This window comes from Lycorma delicatula, chromosome 1, assembly GCF_047948215.1.
Source record: "Lycorma delicatula isolate Av1 chromosome 1, ASM4794821v1, whole genome shotgun sequence".
NCBI classification, from domain to species: domain Eukaryota; kingdom Metazoa; phylum Arthropoda; class Insecta; order Hemiptera; family Fulgoridae; genus Lycorma; species Lycorma delicatula.
In genome coordinates this window covers 108967652-108990261 of record NC_134455.1, presented here as the reverse complement: position 1 = coordinate 108990261, position 22610 = coordinate 108967652, and the positions used below count along the sequence as shown (strand labels likewise).

General features: G+C 28.6%; 1 protein-coding gene and 2 non-coding genes across 4 annotated transcripts in view; all 3 read left to right on the top strand.

Moving 5' to 3' along the window:
- The window catches only part of Drgx (Dorsal root ganglia homeobox), a 309721-nt gene that overhangs the window by 248941 nt on the left and 38170 nt on the right, over positions 1-22610 (top strand). The gene's annotated exons all lie outside the window — the stretch shown is intronic.
- On the top strand, positions 374-446 carry TRNAA-AGC (transfer RNA alanine (anticodon AGC)). The gene has a single exon. It is a non-coding gene; the product is annotated as a tRNA-Ala (tRNA).
- TRNAA-AGC (transfer RNA alanine (anticodon AGC)) lies at positions 12036-12108 on the top strand. The gene has a single exon. It is a non-coding gene; the product is annotated as a tRNA-Ala (tRNA).

Genomic DNA, 22610 nt, shown 5'->3' with positions numbered 1-22610 from the left:
TCCTCGTTATTAAATTTAACGAAATATTTCTAAGGATTTTTCCTAAAATTTTCTCGTTAAAAATGGTAGATAGTAAACTGCTGAGAAAAGCATCAGATTGACTCTTAATGAGCGATCAGTGTACCAGTAATTCAATACGGTTTATTTTACATTGAACTGACCGCAAATACAACTTAAAACACTCCATACTGTTTGTTCGGCACCCGAATACGTATTTTGTTCTGCGTTACTACGTTACTCTTACCGGTTTAGAAATCTCCCACCATGTAATTGATATCTCTAATTGAACAAACCAGTTTTATTTAAAATAATTTCTTAACCTTATTCTTAATAAAATAGATATAGTTTTCTTTCTCTTCTAATTTCAACCACAGGGGGCGTAGCTCAGATGGTAGAGCGCTCGCTTAGCATGCGAGAGGTACCGGGATCGATGCCCGGCGCCTCCAGGTAAAATTTTTGATTTTTAAAAATTAACAATTTAGTTAATTAAAAAATTAATTATATTTTTTCTTTAGATTTAAAATTATAAATAGTAAAAAGAGTGGTAACCCAAGCTAGGAATCGAACCGGCTCGGGATTGAAGACGTAAAGTTACAAGATGTATTACATCAATCAGTCGGTGCGTACTTTGGAATCACGGGGTTGAGAGGGTTAATTTTTTTGCTTTTTCAATAACATCAGATGAGACATATTTCCATCAAGGTTATCTTAGGCTTATTTTTTTTTATTTTACTTATGTTGATTAAATTACATGTTGCTATAGTTTGCTGGTAAAAAAAAAATTCTTATGTGCAGTAATATTTTATGAACATATTTATTGATTATTGTAAATTAAAAAATTATTTGAACAAAACTTTAAAATTTGTACTTTCTTTGAAATATTCTTAAGCCCATTGAAGATTATCTACTGTATTTAGCCATAAGAACATAATTAGGTGCTGTTTTTAAGTATTATTTTATAGGAGCATAATAAGACTCAAAAAGAATGTAAAATAAAAGATATATTTATAAGTAATTCGACAACTAAAATTGGAGGATGGATATTGAGATTTGCAAATAAAAAACATTGTTTCTTATTCGAAGACTATCCAGTTAAGTGCTAATTAGGTGCTTGTATAAATTGAACTAATAAATCTTCGTGTTGGTAATGAAACAGACCTAATAGTTATACTATTGGTTTTATATTACTTAAACGCTATTGCTTTATAATTTTCAAATTCTGTTTTTCTTATATTGAAAACTACATTGGAAAAACATGAGGATAGAAATACCTTCCAGAAAAAAAAATAAACGAGTTTAAAAACGCAACTAACAAGCGTTAAATATTCCATTGAAGGTTAAAGAAAGGACTCCCAAGCTAAAGGAATATAAATACCGCAGATATAAGGGAAAGTTACAGTTTTATTTAGAAGGTAAATTAAAGTGTAACATAATTTTATCTTACGCTTTATCTTATAAAAACATATATTTACATAAGGGAAGAGGTAATCCTACTGAGTGCAGATCATGCCCGATAATAATACCAAACATAAAAATGATATATTTTGTAATTAATGGTTACATGGTATATTATTATCCAGGTCTATAATATATTATACATTATGTATGTAGTATATTACCGCGAGTTAATTGTAACAACTCAAAAAAGTGGGAATGTGTTTTTCTTTTACATGAATATTACACAGTGGGGAAATGACAGGATCACACTTCTCTGACTGTACATTAAAAACGGTACTGTATTGTGCTTTAGCCAAAACATTTATATTTTTTTTGTTTATTTGTTAACCCGATAAGGTAACTCTAAAGTTCTACGTACTTGGTATCGCGTAACGCTTCATCATATCGACGTGTATATTTTTTGTTTAGCTTTATCACCTATTGCTTGTCAATAAAATAGTACATCTATTTATCATAATGGTTTTATATGATCTTTTAAACAACATATATATATATATATATATATGTATAGTAAATTGGTAAGTTTTATATATTACATACAACTTACAAAGACTAATACATATAAATATATATAGAATGTATCATGAAGTTTTTCCGGGACTTTTATAACCTATTCTACTCATGAAAATTATGGAAAAAGTTCATATAAACAAACATATGTCCTAAAATGCTTTGTTTGCGAGTTACGACTAGTGAAATATTTCTTAAATTTCAGCTACTTTTCTTCGAAAACTCGGCTTCTTCGTACTTCGATTTTCTACTTTTCTTCGAAAAGTCAGTAAAAATGAAAATAAAAAGTTAGTTTTTTAAACCGGGTTGGGAAGTACACCGATTACACTCAGTGTGGTCTAAGTTTAAATATTACTTTATATAACTTGTATTTTTTTTTTACAAGACATTCTTTTGCAACAGTTTTCTGGATCACTAAAGCTAACTAAAAATTATTACATATATGTGTATATATATATATATATATATATATATATATATATATATATATATACATATGTCAGTGTTTATTTACTTTTTCCCTTTATAGTAATTATTCTAAATAGCTAAACAGTATACTATAAAAGGGAAAGCACGCTAATCCGGTCAAATTTTAAATGTAAAGATTTTTGGAAATCTTCATTTTTCATGATACTCTCTAATAAAAAGTAAAAGCATAATGTAAAAATTGAAAAATTCCAGACGGATTTATTTACGTACGTATACCTGACTTTTCTTGATATTTCCAAATATTTGGATGGAATTTGACGTGATGATTTATGCATATGAGTAATTTGCATTTAATTTATATTACAATAGTTCAACGCAGGAGAAACATGATGTTTCCGCATCTTAAAATTTTATTCAAAGGTTTGGTACAATATTTTACATAATTTAATGCCTCTTGCGTAACCAGAATACTTTCTGATGATATTTTGTCTCAAACTCCCCACAAAGGGGTACTGATAATAAAACCTTTTGTCGTTTCTGTACTCGAAGTCAAACTCTTGTTTTAATTAGATCATTTTATCACATCAGTATCTTATTTTGGATTTGCAATTCGGGAAATCTCATTCACGGATGGAAAATAATAAGACTAACTTTGCTTTTGTTCGTTAGTAATCATTTCACTTGATATTTTCAAAATGGATAAATCTATTTTTATTAAATATTTTATAATTTCTTCTGAGTGTAGTTCATTGATGTCATTTCTTTCATTTTGCTTACATTTGGTCAAGGAGGTGGTGAAATCATATTGTTTCCGTTTCTCAAAATTTTACTCAAAGAGTAGAATAAATTTTTTTAACATATTTCAGTATCTCTAAGGATGCTTATACACTTTTGGTTGAAATTTTATATTTTTCACAAAAAAAAGGACATCACCGTATAATAAAATGATTCAAAATTCATCAAAATCTTTTTAATAAGCAACTCGACAATTTTTTTGTACAGTGTATTATTAAGTGCCGTCTCTTGTTCGATATTATAAATATCTTCCATTTTAATTAAAATATTTTGTTAAGAAATTTAGTTTGATGGCCAAAGAACTTTTTAGCAATATTTTTTTATGTAATTATGATCTTAATCGAAATTTGGATTCAAAAAAATTAACCTTGAAAATTATCTAGCCAGAAATAGACCTTCAATGTAGTTTGTAAATAGGTTATAAACTACTTAACGTCTGAGTAAAACAAAATGTAACTTTAAACATTAATTTACACTTATTATAATTAAAGATTTTAACAAAGTACGAGTAAATCCAATTTAGCTTCATATAAATAATATCCAAAAACCGGTCAGCCCACTCAACCAGTTTATTTTAACGAATTTTTGGGTATTAAAAAATAAGGAATTTAAGAATTTTCTTTTAATAGACTAAATGCACACGCTCTTTGGCGTATTAAATACGGTAGTGTAACGAGGAGTTGCTCATTAGACGTTGAACTGGAAAATTATACCTCGGCCGCATTTTTATCTGTTCTGTTGAGTGCATTATAATAATAATTACTAAGATTGCATCATATCGTACGCTCAACGATATGTATAATTATTATTTAATTTCCGTCCTACTTAATAGCATCTAATTAATTTTTAAGTTCAAGAAAGTATTATTGTAATCGCGAAAAATTTCGGTTTTCAGATTTCAACGGAAATATACATTTTGACCATCCCTGAATCCATTTTGACTAATTTCCGGATGTCGTCTGTACGTACATACGTACGTATATATCTCGCATAGATCAAAAACCATTAGCCTTAGGATGTTGAAATTTTGGATTTAGGACTGTTGTAACATCTAGTTGTGCACATCCCCTTTTCATTGCAATCCACTGGACCAAACCTCCAAAAAAAGTCAAAAATCCAAAAAAACAAACTGGATTTTACATTTTATCTTAACTTCAATGATAAGCCCTCATTGGAAGCTTTTCAACGATATATCATAAGTGGTATTTTCAACGGTTCCAGAGTTATAGCTATATAAAATTTTAATTAATGAAATATTTGAATCTTACAAGGGGAAGGCACATCGGTTCAAATCCGTCTTCATTTTTTTAACTCTTTTTTTTAAATTTAAACATATTAATTTAGTAATAATTATTAACCTTTGATTGTAAAAAAAGTACAATAAATAATAATTCAATAATAACAAAAAAAAGTGAAAAAAGTCAAAGTTATTCGTGAAATAAAATTGTATGTACTTTAAAAATTTTTATATATAATTTAATAGGCGTACAAGGAAGTCATGTGGATTCTACATCAGATTTTTTTCTTGTTCTTTGGAAAACTGAAATTTTTTAACCAACAGTATTTCAGTTATCAGCTATTTCCACGGTAATAGCAAAGTATTTCAGGATTTGCTAATTTAAAAAAAAATAAATGATGCGTTCTGTCGTGGTTAAAACATTTGTAAATTCGTGCCATGTCGGATGATGTACAGTAAATCTGCCGAGAAAATGCAAGATACAACCGACACAGCGTGTTTTGAGCATCACCATTCAACGTGCATATATACAACACAATGATTATGCTATAATGTAGTTACTTAAGTACTCTTCTCTATAAAAAAAAATTAACTTAGCGGTTACTTTAATTTTTTTTTAAATTTTATTTTAAGTTAATCAATCTAAAATATAATTTCGTCTTCGTTGATGCAATAATTTATTTTAATTACTCTACACACTTACTTTCACAACTCTTTTTTTTTTAATAATAATTCCTGACTGAAATACTGATTACTTGTAAACAAGGCAGATTCCTGAATATTCTTGTCCATAAATTTTCAAATTGGGTAAAGCAAATCAAAGAAAATTAGCTATTACACATTTAACATCATCAGACGTATGACCGAGTTTACAGTGACAAAAAAACTCTGTTCAGAGTCGTAGCCCGAGGATAGAAGTTAGATAGTCGCTACTAAAATCCGTATTAAATTACAATCCGCGAGCATTCGTTGCTAGCTTATTAAAACTTGTTCATTTTGAACGATTGAATTCTATTTTTGGCGCTATCTATAGGATATTTAAAAAAATAATGACAATTTTGTTGAAATTTGTTCTACAGTGTTTGATATTATAAATAGCCGTTACGTTATTATAAATTACTGAGTAGATTAATTAGTTAATTTATTATTTTTTTATCTATCATATCGGGATGCCACAAAAAAAAAGTTAGGATTTTTTATTGGATACCTAATTATAATTATACTTACTTTCCTACATTATTTGCCACTTTTATATTTTATTTAAAATAGGAAAACTCATTTCCGTTTTAATTTTTTTCATAAAAACCCTATTTGGTTACAAATATTAGTGCAGCAGTAAAATTATTAAACTTTTGCGTAATTTTTTATTTTTGAAACGTATATTTTTTAAAACACCTTTCCTAATAAATAACATCCTAGCGTTTACAAAAACAAAATCAATTTTGTAGTTATTGTCCAAGAATAAAAAAAAAAAGAATCAACATCGGTAGCAAGTTGAGAGTTACTTTTCCTTTGTGATGTTGAAACAGATTGTTTTCTTTTCCTGGGAGTCATAAAAATGCCGTTAATAAAAAGCGGTCCATTTAATTCAAAGTGTATAGAATGGAGAGCAAAAGACAAAAAATAAGAATAAATTTAGCCTAAAAGCGGAAACTTAGTGGAGACCAACATCGGTTCCGTGTCATTTGGCCGTAAGGCTGACGTCAGACACGGACCGGAAGTAGCGCGAGAGCAGGGTGTAATGGCGGCGACCTCCCGCCTCGGTTCCGGTATAATGATACGATTTGCAGAGCATTCCCTTTGTTCCAGTGGCTGCTAAGAACATTACGTGCCCCGCATCCGCCCTACTATCGTTGATTTCGACCTTAGTTCAGTGTTTTTCTCTCTAAACAACAGTACATTATCCCCTATAAAATCAAACACACACATTTATACGTATACTTACATGGAACCTTGATTCTACATCCTTCAAAATCAATAACCCTTAATTCTAGCGCAAACAAAAGATTAAAATTACTTGTAAACACAACGATCCTTCGTAAAAGTATAAAAACCGTTATTTTTAACTTTGTACTAATGAATTTGTTCACCTTTGTAACATTCCTTAAAATATCACGTGTAGGGTACAACCGTAAACAGAATCGTTTCAGTAAGGTTTACGTTTTAATCTCAATTACAATCATTAACAACTTTGTTTAAAAATCTTCCGGTATTTCTTACTGTTAAAAATATGAAATTTCCTAAAAATTCTCTCAAGAGCTTTTCTAAGTGACGTTAAAAAGTACATATATCAATTACATAATTACTGTAAACGAAAGCAATCCTTTCTATGGGATTAATTCACCACGAACTGCATTACTTATCAACACCTTAAGAAGTGTCAACACCATAAGAAGAACTGGAATAATGTAGTAACGAATTGACATTAACCCATTTCTGCAGTAAAACAAACCTTCTTTTTTCTTAATATATATTTTTTACGAACAAACAGGGAAAATCCACAAGAGTGTTTCTAATCCTACAAATTGGTATATTACAGAGCTAAGCAAGTTTCATTATCCATTACCACCCGTCGTTATAAATATTTTTAAAATGTCAATTAGCCTCTTTTTAAGTAAAAATCTACAATCGTTAAACGTAATTTGTATGTATATTACATTATTATAAAATTGTAAGTAATTATTTGTTTGTAATAATAACAACATTACTGAAAAAAAATTAATAATTTGACATGAATTGTCTTTAATAATTTTAAGTTCCAACTTACAGTTTTATAAAGAAGAAAGTTTACCTAAGATTTCTTTTTTGGCGGTGGGGGATGAATTATGATGAAATTTTATTGTAATATTATTACTAAAAATTTATTATTTAATAAACACAAAAAAGTTTTGAAACATAAAAGATCTATATTTTTAAACTTTGATCAGCTCTCCACCCCAATATTGCCATCAAAGTATTTTTTTTTGTGGGGGGGGGGAATCACTTGCACTACTACTACGCCTAGGAAGACATAAAAAAATATTCGGTTAAAAAACCGCAATAAATAAAAAGATAGCTTTTTCGATTTTTTGGGAAGGGGGAATTTTGAGGCAAAATTTTTTTTAAAATGGTAAGATAAGCGTGTACTGACGCTTATACTGAGTACTACACGCATGTACTGAGCTTAATATAAAACGGGGTTATGTTTGCAAAATTTTGAGATAATCAATCTCCAAAAAACTACCTACCTCCCCTAAAGATACTGACGCTTAACCTTTACCAACAAATTGTTCATTTACACGAGTCTGTACAAACTTTCATCATAATTAATTTATCCAAAGTTGTTAAGAAACACGCCAACACACGTACGTATACGTTCAAAAACAAAATAAAGGGGGTCCTTATTTTATTTTTTGAGGTCTCGGGGTCATAAAATGCAAAAAAAAACCCATACCCAATTTTTTGACTGATTACAATGCATTCCTTCTTGCAGCATAGCTCTAGAAGTTATGATGCCAAGAACGTAAAAAATGTAAAAAAATAATAACTGTTTTTTTAGGCAATCTGAACCTAAATTGTAAATTTAGCTAAAAACGCCTTTTAATCTTCAACGCAGACTGCCCCCCTATAACCTAATACACACCTCTTATCTAGGTTGAATAGATAAAAATTTATTTCAAGAAAGATAGAATGCATGAACCTAAAAAATCAAAATAGTATCCCCAGCCATGAACAAAATTTAAGGGAGAGAATACAAACGTTTAATGTCATTACGATTAAAAAGGATTTTTAAGACATCTAAAATTCAAAAATAATATTAGATAATAATCCTTATTGTTGTTCAGTTATGAAATTTCGGCATCACTATTGATTAAGTAAGTTTACTCCCTAATTCTTGTTCATTACATACATTTTTTAAAACTTTATTTTCAATAAACTAATTTTGTAACAAATTTTTAGTCAGTGGTGAGCTTCAGCAGATTTATCTAATCTTCTATTTCCAATCTTCTTTTACTTTACCTTACATACCCAAAACTACAGTTATATTCTTTACAAATCAAGATTTATAATTGTTTGCTTGTTTCGATGAGTTTGGTTTTATATTTAGCACCGAGGATAGAGGCAGATTTTCTAGACATAGCTACGGTAAAGTTAATTTGTTTTTTTTTTAGCGGATTTCCAAAGAATTCGGAAATCGCTACTGCGCCTGTTTATATACGTATTTACGTATAAGATGTTTTCATTCGCCCTAGGAGACGCAAATATTAACCAATTTTGACGAAACTTGGTGAGGTGATGTAAACCTTTTGGAATAAAGCCCTATTGATTTTCAAGCTAATCAGTTCACAGAAAACGGAGGTGGGGGCAAAAAACGGGATTTCGGGTAAGTTTTCAATTTTTTTCGTTCTACTAAGAGGAGTTTTAACCGATTTTGATAAAACTTGGTAGGATGAAATAAAAAATCTAGCTGAAATAGAACCTTTTGTTTTTTTTTTATTTTCAAGCGAATCAGTTCAAGGAATCGGAGTTAGAGGCAAAAACGTGGTTTTGGGACCCTTTTTAAGGTTAACTAAAACCGGAAATCCGCCCAGGTGACGCACTGACTGCGAAAATATTTTAAATATTTGTTTTCTTACATATATAATACGGAAGGCAATGTGCAATTTTTGACCATGCTTTCTCCTACCCCATTTCTCTATTGTTCTGAAGTAAGGATATTTTGCTGGATTTGCTCATTTTCTGATTTATTTTAATTAAAAATTGCTTTTATTAGTTTATTAATTTTTTATTTAATAGTTTATATCAATATTATTTAATTAATAATTAATCAATTTTAATTATCATAAGTTTTTTTAAAAAATAGTAATTACGCTGTAGATCAATTTAGTTTATATTTTCAAAGTAATTTTTTTAAAAGGTATTATAATAATAATATATATATATATACATATAACAAAATTTTAACTAGAGTCGTACCTGTGCGCGCATCACGCCAAAACTACTGAACAGATTTTAATAAAATTTTTCAGATTTATCCCTTAGAGGCTTGGTTATTATCTCCAATTAGAATTATCACGATGTTCCTAATGAGAGTTAAGTTATTAAAAATATTCATTAAAGAAAAAAACGAATCCTTTTATTTTATTACATTTTTGTTACCTTGGCAAAAGATAAAGAAATCTTTGCGTTCAGATTTATATACATTTAATATTTTCATATTTTATTATTGTAATTATCTTAAATTAGCACATTTCGCAAAATTTTATGGGTTTTGATTGTTTATTTTGGCAGTAGATATTGGACTGTCAAAAGTTAAAAAATACGCTTTCAAGAAAGATAAGTAACTCTTCTTATTACTCAATATCTGCTAAAAAAATAAAAGTATCTCGGTTCTCTGAAACAACCGATGTGTGCGATTCTCGGTTAGCAGCTGACCAGATCACTATGCTTAGACTCTAGCTGCAATAAATTTGCAATGTGAATTGCAGTTAAGTTCCTTACAAGTTCATACCGATGGCATTGTGGAGCTACCATGGCCTCATAAGGATAGAACTGGCCTTAAATAAATATTCGCCGATCATCGACATATTGGCGCCATGACAGAAGTGTGTTCGTATTGATATGCTCGGAAATGGAAAGAGGAACCAGAACAGATTTGTACGCCTACAGCAGAGCGTATTAGAGCTTCTAAGTCGAGAACGAGGAAAAAATTGGAGAAAAGAGAACTTTTCAGGCTTTTATTAACCAATAATATTCTGACAACTATTCCAGGAGGCCCCCCTCCTGGAACGTTAGCCAGCCTTTTTTTTAGAAAGACCATTACGTCTTTCTAACCTGGCTAGTGATTATGAAGGAATAATAACCTTACCCTTGTTTCATCCCTATGTTTGTTCGGTAATTACCCGCATATACATTTTTGACTTTACTTCGGAAAACTTTACTTCATCCTTAATGTAAATAAAACTGTTACGCCGTAATCGCGCACGATAAGTATTACATGGAAAATAAGTAGTGTTTACGTAGGAACCTTAGCTGGGGAAAGGACTAAACTTTGATATTCATAACGGAACAGATATACTAACATAAATGAAGATGAGAAAATTAATTGTAATTACCTTTTTTCGGGACTTTTTTTGAGAAGTAAATTTATTATTGGACTGAAAAAATTTACGTATAGATGTCTACATATTTTATAAGTGTCTTCTTTTTACAAAATCTTCATTTATTACTCCTTCAATCCAAGACTGTACATACGTCTTTATAAACACAATGTACAGTATATTTTATAAATAATATATAACAGCAGTATTAAATAACTAAGTTAATACTTTTTATTCATATTTATAAGTTTTTAGCTTTTGTATCTACTATGCAATTTAAACTCAGATGAACAGCAGATAGCAGTGTAGCTTACAGTAAAACCGCTTTATTTATCTGTTATAAAAACAACAGTCTGATGCAGAATTATTTCAGTTTCATAATGTTAAATGAAAAATGCCAAGCCTGATCGGGATTCAACACAGAACTCTCCTGACGAGAGACAGTGACGCTGTTATTATTCTGCCCCGGGATTTGAAATTAATATTGAATAGAATTAATATAGACCATAAATTCTATCAAGAAAATTATTAAAATTGATTTAAAATATACGTTTAATAAAAAAAATCAAGTTCTGATTAGTACGTTTATTTCATAAAAATAGATTTCTTAACTATTCATGATAAATATTATTTAAATATGCGGTTAAAAATTTATTACTATACAATAATTATGTTATCTTATTATTTCATTTATTTTATAGATTTTTATGTAAAACGTTTTACCTAATTTTATTTATAATAGAAGTATTTGTTCGAATGAAATATCTCAGTTTTTATTTGCCAAAAGCAATAAATTTAATGTATAATTTAAGGTATAATTTTAATTTATAAAAATCTAATAATTTCCATTCATGTCTTTTCCTTTTCTTTAAAAACTTTGGATAAATTTGTCTTATTTTCACAAATTTAATAATATTAGTTTTTCCTACCTTATATAGCCAAATACAAAAAGCCAGGAAAATAACAATAATAACGTAATAATTTTAAATTCATAATTTGGAACAACTCTGTACGGATTTTTTTTAAAATTTTTCTTGAGTCTACTCAACTTACCATTTTTATTTAATTCACTTGCTTGGAAAACATTTTTTTTTAATGTTAAAGAAGAATTAAAGGAAATAAAATTTATTCTAAGTAAAAGTTTTTCATAATTTTTTAACAAAACTGTTCCAATGTTGATATTTAATAACAGGTAAAAACGCCGGGTAATTTAACTTGTATAAATACTGAAACGTGCTAACATTTGTATCGCTCCGACGACTATAAGCTAACTAATTAAAAACAAATTACAGCTTGAACCTGCTGCTACTAGACACATTTGCAAAACGTCATGGAGTGGGAATGTGCAATCTAAACGATAAAAATTCAACTATATTTGAATTCTTCAACGAGTTCTCTAAACATGACCACATGACCTTTTCCACTCGGTCTAGCCTATTACATAACAAAACCAGTCTTGATAAACAACTGTGTTATCGTTCGTCTTGTTATAATAAAATTCTACTGATATTATTTTAATTGTAACAGGGGGCGTAGCTCAGATGGTAGAGCGCTCGCTTAGCATGCGAGAGGTACCGGGATCGATACCCGGCGCCTCCAAGTAATGTTTTTTGCTATATATATAATTTTATTTATTTTTTTTTTACATATAATCAGTAAATTGTATCTTTATCATATTTTTATATGCATTTAAAAAAAAATTAGGTCAAGATTTTGAAGTCTGGTCTTTAAATTAAACGTAAAATAATGAAACAATAGTACAATTATTTAAATACTCTTTCAGCCGAACATGGTATGAAATGTACTTTTTCCTTCTAGAAAATAATACATTAATCTTTTGCTTTACATTACTTCTCCCAGTATTTATTATAGTTAAGAAGTATAGGAATCATCTAAAGTACAGATAGAACTGGTCAGTGTTCCGTATTTTGAAAGAAATTTCTAATCATACTGCCATTCCTTATGGTGAGTATACCATAATAGTGTGCATTTCAAAATAAATATCGGGGTTTTAAAATTATTTAACATTTATTTAATTTTACTTACATTAAGAAATTACACATGAATGAAAGAGCCACTCAAACAGTTATTCCTATAAGTGTTCAATGTGAGCAGCATTCATCACACGACACACATCCAGCCAATAGGAGAGTTCATCTCATACTTTAATCAGCAAGTCTATTTTAAAAATAGCTATTGTTGATAAATTTGGTTTAGTTTTTTCACGTATAAGCTAACTAGGTCAGCTGATAACGGTAGCACATACTCTTGAACGTTTATTAATCCCCAACTAAAAAATCTGATGTGGACACCACATGACATCCGTGCCTATTTAATTACATATACACCTTTTTTTTACAATCAGAGGTAAATAATCATTAATAAATGAATATATTTAAATTTAAAAAAAAAGTTAAAAAAAGGAAATGAAGTCCCAATATTTCATTAATTAAAATGTTATTTGGCTATAACTCTGGAACCAATAAAATAAGTACCACTTACAATAGATCATTGAAAACCTCTCAATGAGGGCTTATTACTGCAGTTAAGAAAAAGTACAAAATCCAAATTTTTGAAGATTTTGGGCTTTTTGGACACTTTTGGTTCAATCGATTGCAATCAAAAAGGGAGGTGCACAACTAGATGTTACAACAATCCCAAATCCAAAATTTCAACATTCTACGGCTAATCGTTTTTGAGTTAAGCGAGATACATACGTACGTACAGACGTCACGCCGAAACTAGTCAAAATAGATTCAGGGATAGTCAAAATGTATATTTCCGATAGTCAAAATGTATTGTTATTCTTGTTCTTAATTTCATTAATTTTCTTTTTTATAAAGCTTGAAAAGCGTTTGGAAAAGATTAGATTCTTGCATCACTCTTTAAATCAGAGTTAGTTTCGTTTTTTCCGTTATTCATAATGTTCTTTACTACAGAGGATGCATATATTGTGTTACTTCACTGAATTCTATCATAATTGTTTCTATACTCCAATTAAATTGCTAATATATTTAGTATGATATGAGAGGAAACTATGATTTCAGGATTCTCCAAACTATTATTCGCTTTCAAGAATAAGCTTTACAAATTTTGAAAGGTTAAATTTTGAATGAATTAAAATTAGTTCGATATTCTTTAAAAAACAATATATATTTTGCTTTATTTTCACGATGTCAATATTAAATTAATCTTAATTCTTAATAATACAACTTATGTACTTATTAATCATATCATGGCGGTAAACGTCGAGACGTTGGCTCACTGCGTCAGTGTTGCCAGTACCGAGAATTAATTTGATACTGATGTAATAATGTACATTCCATTATTTATTATTCTTTCATAAATTTTTTTATTTACCTGCAGATGTTTTTTACATGTTAATATACTGATTTCCATCTGAATAAGTTGTGCTGTCAAAACGTTTTTTGCAGATTTTTTTTTACCGAGTCCATCATTGTTAAATAATTTTTTTCTGTATTATGCTTAAAAGCATAATCATTATCACTTGCGACCAAATATTTTCGAACGGATCAGTTTAAGACGATACAGTTGTTGGTAATCTTAAAATTAAATGAAATTTAAACTGAAAATTTTTATCTCTGTAAATTTGTTGTTTTATTTATAAGGATATCTAATCTCAATAATGATGTAATAAACGATAATTTTTGTTTTATTTACTATTTCTCCAATTCCGATCTTGTTGAACTGAAATTTAGAGCTGGGTTATGTAGTTAATTAGATACAGTACGCTATCAACCATGACTGTAAAGTTTGGCTGTAATATAAAAAGGTATGATAATTTAATAATGAAGGCATAAAGAAAATTTGTTTTAGTAAAAAAAAGAACATACAGAAAACTAATAAAGCGATAACAATAATCGGATAACTTATGTAATTGTGATAATTGACTGTAACTTAGACCAGTTATTTATCGATTTTATTAAGCCTACTATATTAACTATTCAGGAAATTTTTTTTTCTCGTCACTGGCCACTATAGAACCGCGTTTAATAATTAAAATCTTATTTGGCTATAACTCTGGAACCAATGAAAATAAGTACCACTTATCATACATAAATCGTTGAAACGCTCTCAATGAGGGTTTATTACTGCAGTTAAGAAACAGTGCAAAATCCAATTTTTTTGACACTCTTGGTTCAATCGATTGCAATCAAAAAGGGAGGTGCACAACTAGATGTTACAACAATTCTAAATCCAAAATTTCATCATTCTACGGCTAATCGTTTTTGAGTTAAGCGAGAACAATACGTACGTACAGACATCACGCCGAAACTAGTCAAAATGGATTCAGGGATGGTCAAAATGTTTATTTCCGTTGAAATCTGAAAACCGAAATTTTTCGCGATTACATTACTTCTTTTATTTCGTACAAGTAAAAAGCAATTAATGTTTACTAGGATTTGAACCTTAGAACCTTGGACTTCGAAAATCAGCTGTTAAACCACTGATTTGCGAGGGTAAGTTAACTAGTAGACCACTTCAGTGGGCTAATAAATAACTTATCAATAGAATTTTGACATGTTACATTCAGTACTAACAACTCTGACAAAGATTGTTAACATAAATCGACTCTAATATTTGGTGTGAAATTTTACGAAATATAGGTAATTTTTAATCGATGCCTACTGAACATTCTTTGTTACTGGTATTCTATTTGAATACTGCTGTAATTAAAGTGTAAATTGTTATTCATATTAACGAATTATTTATTTATTAAATAATATTTTAACTCAATTTTGTTTTTTTTTCAAATTATTTCGAATAATACGCGTTCTTGTTTTATAATTCATCTACATACTAATACAAAACATTATAATATTTAATATTTAAACTTATTTTAAAATATTTTATTTGATATCCCGTTTGACTACCAAAGATATGTAATTTTTCAGTTATCATAAATTTGCTATAAATTTTTCAGTTATTAAAATTTAAAAAATTTCTGCTTGAAGCTGAGTCGCACTCAGGAGCACTCAGCTTTTGGGAGTAGTGATCTCAGGAATTTTAGCTGATTGTTTAGTATTTTTTCTTATTATACATAGGCTATAACACCAAATTTTTTGAAATTAGTTTTCCTGGAGTTTGAATTTTATTAAAACTAATTATTTCCATTTTTATTTTCCTGGCATCATAGCTCTACAGTTCTGCTGCAGTCAAAAAACGGGGTATGGGTTTATTGAATTTCTAGACGTTTCATGATCCAGGGACCCAAAAAAAGGTGTGGGTAATGTTCGTACGTGTATTTGCGTGTTTGAAACTTAATAACTTTTCACTACACAAACTGATTTTGATGACATTTTGTAAAGAGACTTGTGTATATAGAGCAATTTGTTGTAAAGTTTTGGGGGTCAATGTTTCCAGGGGGTAGATAGTTTTTTGGGGTAAAGTTTTTCAAAAATGTGTAAACAAAACCCCACTTTATGTTAAGCTCAGTACATGCGAGCATCTTTATCTTACCATTTAAAATAATTTTCCCCTTCCTCAAAAATCGAAAAAAGCTAAATAAATATTTTGTTTTATTCCATAATTTTTAACCGATTTTTTTTGTCTTCCTAAGCATAGAAGTGCTAGTCATGCCCCCCCCCCCCAAAAAAAAAAAATACTTTGGGGATCATACGGTGGGGAAGGCGATCAAAGTTTAAAAATATCAATTTTTTTAAACTTTTTTTCATTTATTTTTATGTATTATTATTTTTCCACATATAAGAATAAATAACCAATGCCAGAAAAGTATTACAACTTTGTTGTCAGCTTTTACAGATGCACCATATACAATTTCCTTCTTACACATTGGTAATTTTGTTAAGTAATTTATTTATTTATTTTTTTTTATGACTATGTTCTATGTAATTTATTTTTCTGAGGGATGAATTTTCATGACCGTTGAGGTTTGAAACTTTTCTCGTCAGTGGGGATCCATTTACAACTCCAACAATATTTATTTGCAGAATAGTCCGTGAATTATACGAAGATACTTGAATGTATTTGCTTCATTACTACTTTTATATTTAAATATTGTTATTTGTATGTATTACACTTTTAAAATTTCCTACACTACTAAAAAAACAAACTGTAATAATATTTTATGAAAATCTTTAAAAAGCTTTATGGAAAAGTTTATTAAAGGTTTTTTTTTAATTGATGCAGGGCGATTATCGTTTCTGTTCAAACCAACGTGTTAGAACCTGATCAGAATAATAAGAAAAGTTTTGAAAAATTCATTATTAATTCATTTTTTAAAGAATACTGTAACTAAGCTCTATTTTACAAAATAAGCAGCTTAAAAAAAAAATAATAAATTTTCTCAATTTTTGTAAAAATTAACATACCATTAAATATTTTTCACCACACTCTCTAGGGATAATCAAAATCATTAATGAATTTATAATAATTTATACCGTATTTATAAATGGTGGAAGGTGGTTTTGTTTTATTATTTATAATATTAAATATTTCTTTGTAAGAAACTTACTTATAAGATAATCTGTAGTGCTTTTGGTGTACGTTTATATATAACATACGCAATACGAAGATTAGATCTAGTGGGAAGAATATTATGCGTGGAGTTGTGTTGTGTTGCTGTACAAGCATACACCTTTCCTTATCACTCTTAGAAATTCTCTCTCTCTCTCTCTCTCTCTCTCTCTCTTTCTCTCTCTCAGTAAGAAGGATATATCTTATGAATATTAGATGACATAATATTTACGTCTCTGTTGCCAGGTCTAAGTGGAATATTGCTTGTAGGCGTATAAATAAATTAAGATTGTGAGTCGGTGACCGGCGCACGCGCTTGCCTTGATTGCACGGATTACATGCGCCCTTACCAACTTTGTTCCTCGGATTATCTACGCCTTATCTTAGGGTTAGTGGTAAAGTGGTAAAGCGTCCCCAATTAATTATATCCGGCAGGAAAACAGAATCTCCAGTTACTCTCAAGTTATAGGTGATATAGTAATAGTAATAGTTTAGAGAAGAGCTAGAAATTCAAACACTATCTATTCCTCTCGTTACACAAAATAAAACATATTTTATTATTATTATTATCTTTAATATTATATATGTTACGAGAACTTTTTTTTAGGAGCAAAAACTGAGATTTCTGTTTATTTTAAAATGCTGAAATTAAGGTAAAACTTTCTAGAACCTTTAAATTAATTTTTATAAAATATTATTAAGAAACCAAGTCTACAGCTAGAAACAAAAAATAAATATAGCAAAAAATTTTTTTTTTAATTTCGTAACTTGCAGCGGGTTTAAAATTTAACCTTTCCTTTAGTAACAAAGTTGAAAATTTATTATTTTTATTATTTATTACCCTTTTCTTGTTTTACTCCATCACAGAGGTCTACCGATCTCCATGTACGAATGGTAGAATCTAAGTCTTTTATTCGAAAGATTCTAGTTCAAATTTCGAACAGGCTTCCGTTTTTCAGACGATACAAATATTTATATCGTATTCCCACGCACTAGCCTCGAGCATATGTGGTGAATTGAGCATCTAATAAAAAATTAGTTTATGTATTTTATAATTAATTAAATAAAAGTATTTATTTTTTAAATGAATATTTTTACCAAAGAAATTCGATTTTAAGGAACAATAGAATTTAGGAAAAACCCTCATAGATGAATATACTTTGGGCTATTTGGAAAAACATTTTTTTCAGACATTTAAAAATTTAAATCTCACCTTTTTGATTAACTTTTAAAAACCGTTTCCAAATAACTTAATTTTTTACTTAAAAATAAAATAATAATAATAGTAATAATAAAATTGCTTAAAAAATTCGAAAACTTTATGGTAGTGTTGAATATATTTAGAAGTGTGGAGTGAGGGTTTATTATCCTCTGCTATAATCATTTGTTCCCCGCGGAGCCTCTGAAATTATGCGTAAATTAATAAATACTATATTTGAACTTATATTACAAATATATATGAAGTGAATAAAAATAATTTACCTATTACAAAATGTTATTACATCTGTATAAATTTAATTTTGTTCTACAATATTTAATTATTGAAAATCATAACATGAGATTAGTTAACAAATTAATTTGATAATTCCAGTTGATTTATTCAGATTAATCAATCTAAATGTTTTTTTTTTCAAAACGTTATTACGATTATATTGAAGCGTATCAAGATTATTTATTTTATTCATTAGAGTTGTAATTACTTGGTAAAATGATTGTCCTTTAATTAAAAAAATAATTATTTTATTAGACAGATGTTGGAATAATTATTTGTAGCTAAATGTACTAATATTTTTTTATGGTAATTATTTAGAAAGAGATGCGCATTCAAAAGTCAATAATTTTGGCATATATGGATGTTTCACCGAGCTAATTGTAAATATACAAAAAAAATTATTGTTTTATTGTAATTTTTTACTTAAAAAGATTTTTAAATTAAAAATTATATATTCTCATACCAGCTAAGGTAATGTTTTAAAGCTGTATTAATACTCTTATGTTTAAATTGTTTCCTTATCAAATAATCCGCATCTAATGTTCATTATTATTTCTTTAAATATACTTAATTGAAATTTGTGTCGACTGATTTCAGTTATTGATAGATTGTAATGAAACGTTAACGCGATTAAATTATAAAAATGAAATTAAACGAGTTTCTGAAATTCGTACGATTCAGCAAACATAATGTAACGCTCGCTAACCTCGCTTAATTAAGATTAAATATTAAATTGGCCGATCGTTAGGCTGAATCAATAATTGTGTTCAGTAACCAATTATTTACTCCGAAAATATCGCATATTACACTTGTACAGAACTAAATTACGAAATTATTGGTGAGGGTACTGTGTAACTTACAAAAGACGGTAACTCCGGTGAAAGGCATCGTACTGACGCTTTTTTATGTTACTGTGAGTCATTTCCATTAGAATAGAATATATAAATATACAGTTTGTTTTTCGTGTTCAGCCTCCGGGAATCCCGAAGGAGGGATTCATTCCTCCTTCAGAGGATGAATGAGGATGTTATGTATGAGTGTAACTGAAGTGTAGTCCTCTGCAGCTCAGGTCGACCTTTCCTGAGATGTGTGGTTAATTGAAACCCACCCTTCTCATAAATTAAGAAACGGAAAAAAATTATCATTATTATTACGAAAAAAAAATGGTAAAGCTTAAAACCTGCGATAAAGCGACACTTTTTTCTTGTTTACTGATGATTAACATGATGACTATAATAACATACGCCAAGATTATTTACTTTTAAAGGCGCCATCTTTCGAAATAATTGCCTTTGTTATATAATTATTTTATATTTTTATTATTATAAATAAAACAATTTTAATTTTTGCCGTTATTACTCAGACTTATTTTCATATTTGCACTTCATGTCAATTATATACCATTTACAAACGTATAACAATTATGTTTATCATTAATTTTAAAAAAAATTAAATTAAAAAGAAATTTAGATCGATTTTTTTTTCAAAAAATGTTATCTATTTTGTTTTATTAATAAAACTGACAAAAGAAATAAAATATATGAAAAAAATCGATCTAATGGCGGAATGGTAGCATCTTTATTTTTCATCTGGAGGTTATGGGTTCGAGTTCCAGTCATTTCTCGACAGATGTAATAAAAACCACCCATAATAAAACAAAAAATCTGGTGTGTTATTTATATTTTTTCAGATAGGAATTTAGAATGTTTAATTTTTAAAATCTTTACTCTCGTTTGAAAACATGAAACGAAAAATATAAATACATCTTAAAAAATAATCTGATGTAGGTATCACATAACTTCCTTGTACGCCTGCCTATTAAATACATATACACATTTTTTTTAAAATGAAAAGTACATAAAATTTTATATCTTTAACAACTTCTGATATTTTTTCATATAATTATTTTTATGTTCTTATTATTCAATTATTATTCATTTAAAATTTTTTACAGAGGCTAATAACTATTAATAAATCAATATATCTAAATTAAAAAAACGGAGATGAAATCTAATTCCAACCTAGTCTAATTTTCGAAGTCGAAGGTTCTCAGGTTCAAATCCTAGTAAAAGCTCGTTGCTTTCATACGGATTTGAATACTAAACAGTGGATAGCGATGTACGTTGATGGTTGGGATTCAATTAACCACACGTAATGTCAGTCATTAGTCATCAGTCATTAGTAATGAGTCTCTCATTTAAATATCATACATATAATCCTCATCTCATTCGTCTGTGGGGGAAGGTTGTTTATTGTTCACTAGTTGAACTAGACTGCAGCGTACAAACTAGGAAAAAAATATGCACACTGTTATTATTATTGTTATTCGTTTTTCAAGTTTTTTTGAAAGCAGATACTTGTTTTTCATTTTTTTACATTTTTATTTCTTCAATAAGTTCAGTTCAAACAGGTGGAAATAATCTTAAATCGTTATCAAACAGTTTCGGAGCAACGTAACACTCACCGGTAAAAAAAGTTTTTATCTTTTTTCTTCTTCATCAGAGAAGAGGAGTAGTAGTTGTCAACTTTTATAATTGTTATATTTTTAAAAAAATAATTTTTTGTTGAAATAATCCAAATTATTGTCTTGATTTGACGTATTTTACAATATCTTAGGACAGAATAATTTAGCATAACGATAAATTTGTAATGAATATTCATAAAATTGACTTGCTTTAAAATTAAAATGAACAAGAATAAAGAGCTTACATTAAATAAGAAAATAAATAATGTTCATTAAGTTAAACAGAAATTTTAGCGATATTTACCTTCGCCTTTAGGTGTTTTGGCCGATATTTTTTAGACATTTTGTGTGTTTGTGACGCATTTACGGCATTTTTACTGTTTTTTTAACTCGCAAATGTTTTTTTCGTGTTTTTCCTCAAAACTTGCATTCTTAATTTTACATACTTTCTGATACTGCCGATTGATGAAATTTTGCACAGTTACTAAGGCCGGGTGACAATAAAATATTCCACCATTACTTTTGCAAACATCCACCCGTACGGAGATAAATTAAGGGTGCAGGTGTAATAATTTAACACATTTCCTCACATCATTGCCTATTGATGAAATTTTGCACAGTTTCTAAGGTCGGGTGACAATACAATAAATAATTAAAATATAAAACAACTTACCATACAATCACTTACCAACAACCTTTTAATGCGTCCTAGCGCTTTCGGAAACGAATTCCATCTTCAGGAATTTAAAATTTTTTTATTAACAAAAAATTTGTCGTGTATAGCGTGTAAATATATAAAGGAGGTCGTCATGTGTTAAAATTACGTCGACTTAACGTCCAGAAGATATAATATTTGGCCGGCAGTATGTTGAGACACAGCTCCTGACGATTCACTCGGCTCCGTACCATTCGCACAGCTCCTGGTATAAAAAAAGTACGACTAAAAAGTATAAAGCAAGTTGTTAAAAATTTTTATAATATTATTTTTATTCGATTTTTATGAAATTTGCTTATTCTATCTAAAAGATTGAGAAATTTTACTGAGATGTTCTACTATTACTAATATTAAAAATTAATTTAATTAGTGAAGGATGTGAAATCAGGCACAAAATTCCTAGAGTGCATCATTTTTATGACTCATTATAGCAATTCATCCATATTGCAGCTGTTTATCAACTGATCTGAACAAATTTGGTTTCATTTTATTTATATCAAAAAGCTTAACTTCTTATCTAACGATAAAAAGATTAATATTTATAGTCCCATTTTAGATTAAAAAATGTTAATTTCTGCTTTCAGAATTAACAAATTATTTACTTTGCAAAATATGTTCGGTACGTGTATACTAAACTTCATTAAGATATTAACCAATTTTAAAAACTAAATTTTTATTAAAAACAAAAAAATTACAGAGGATTTTAATGTTATCAAGGTTTTTATATGAACTAATGGTAGCATTAGAGAAGATTAAACTAACTTTCGCTGATAATCATCCATTATTTACACGTACCAAAATCATACGTATATTTATAATTTCATAAGCAAAATACAACTACATTTTAGGCAGTGGTGTAGCGGTTAGCGGGTTGTTTCTACCATCTATTAGTTAATTTACTTCTCGTTAAAATTACACGTATCATGTTCTAC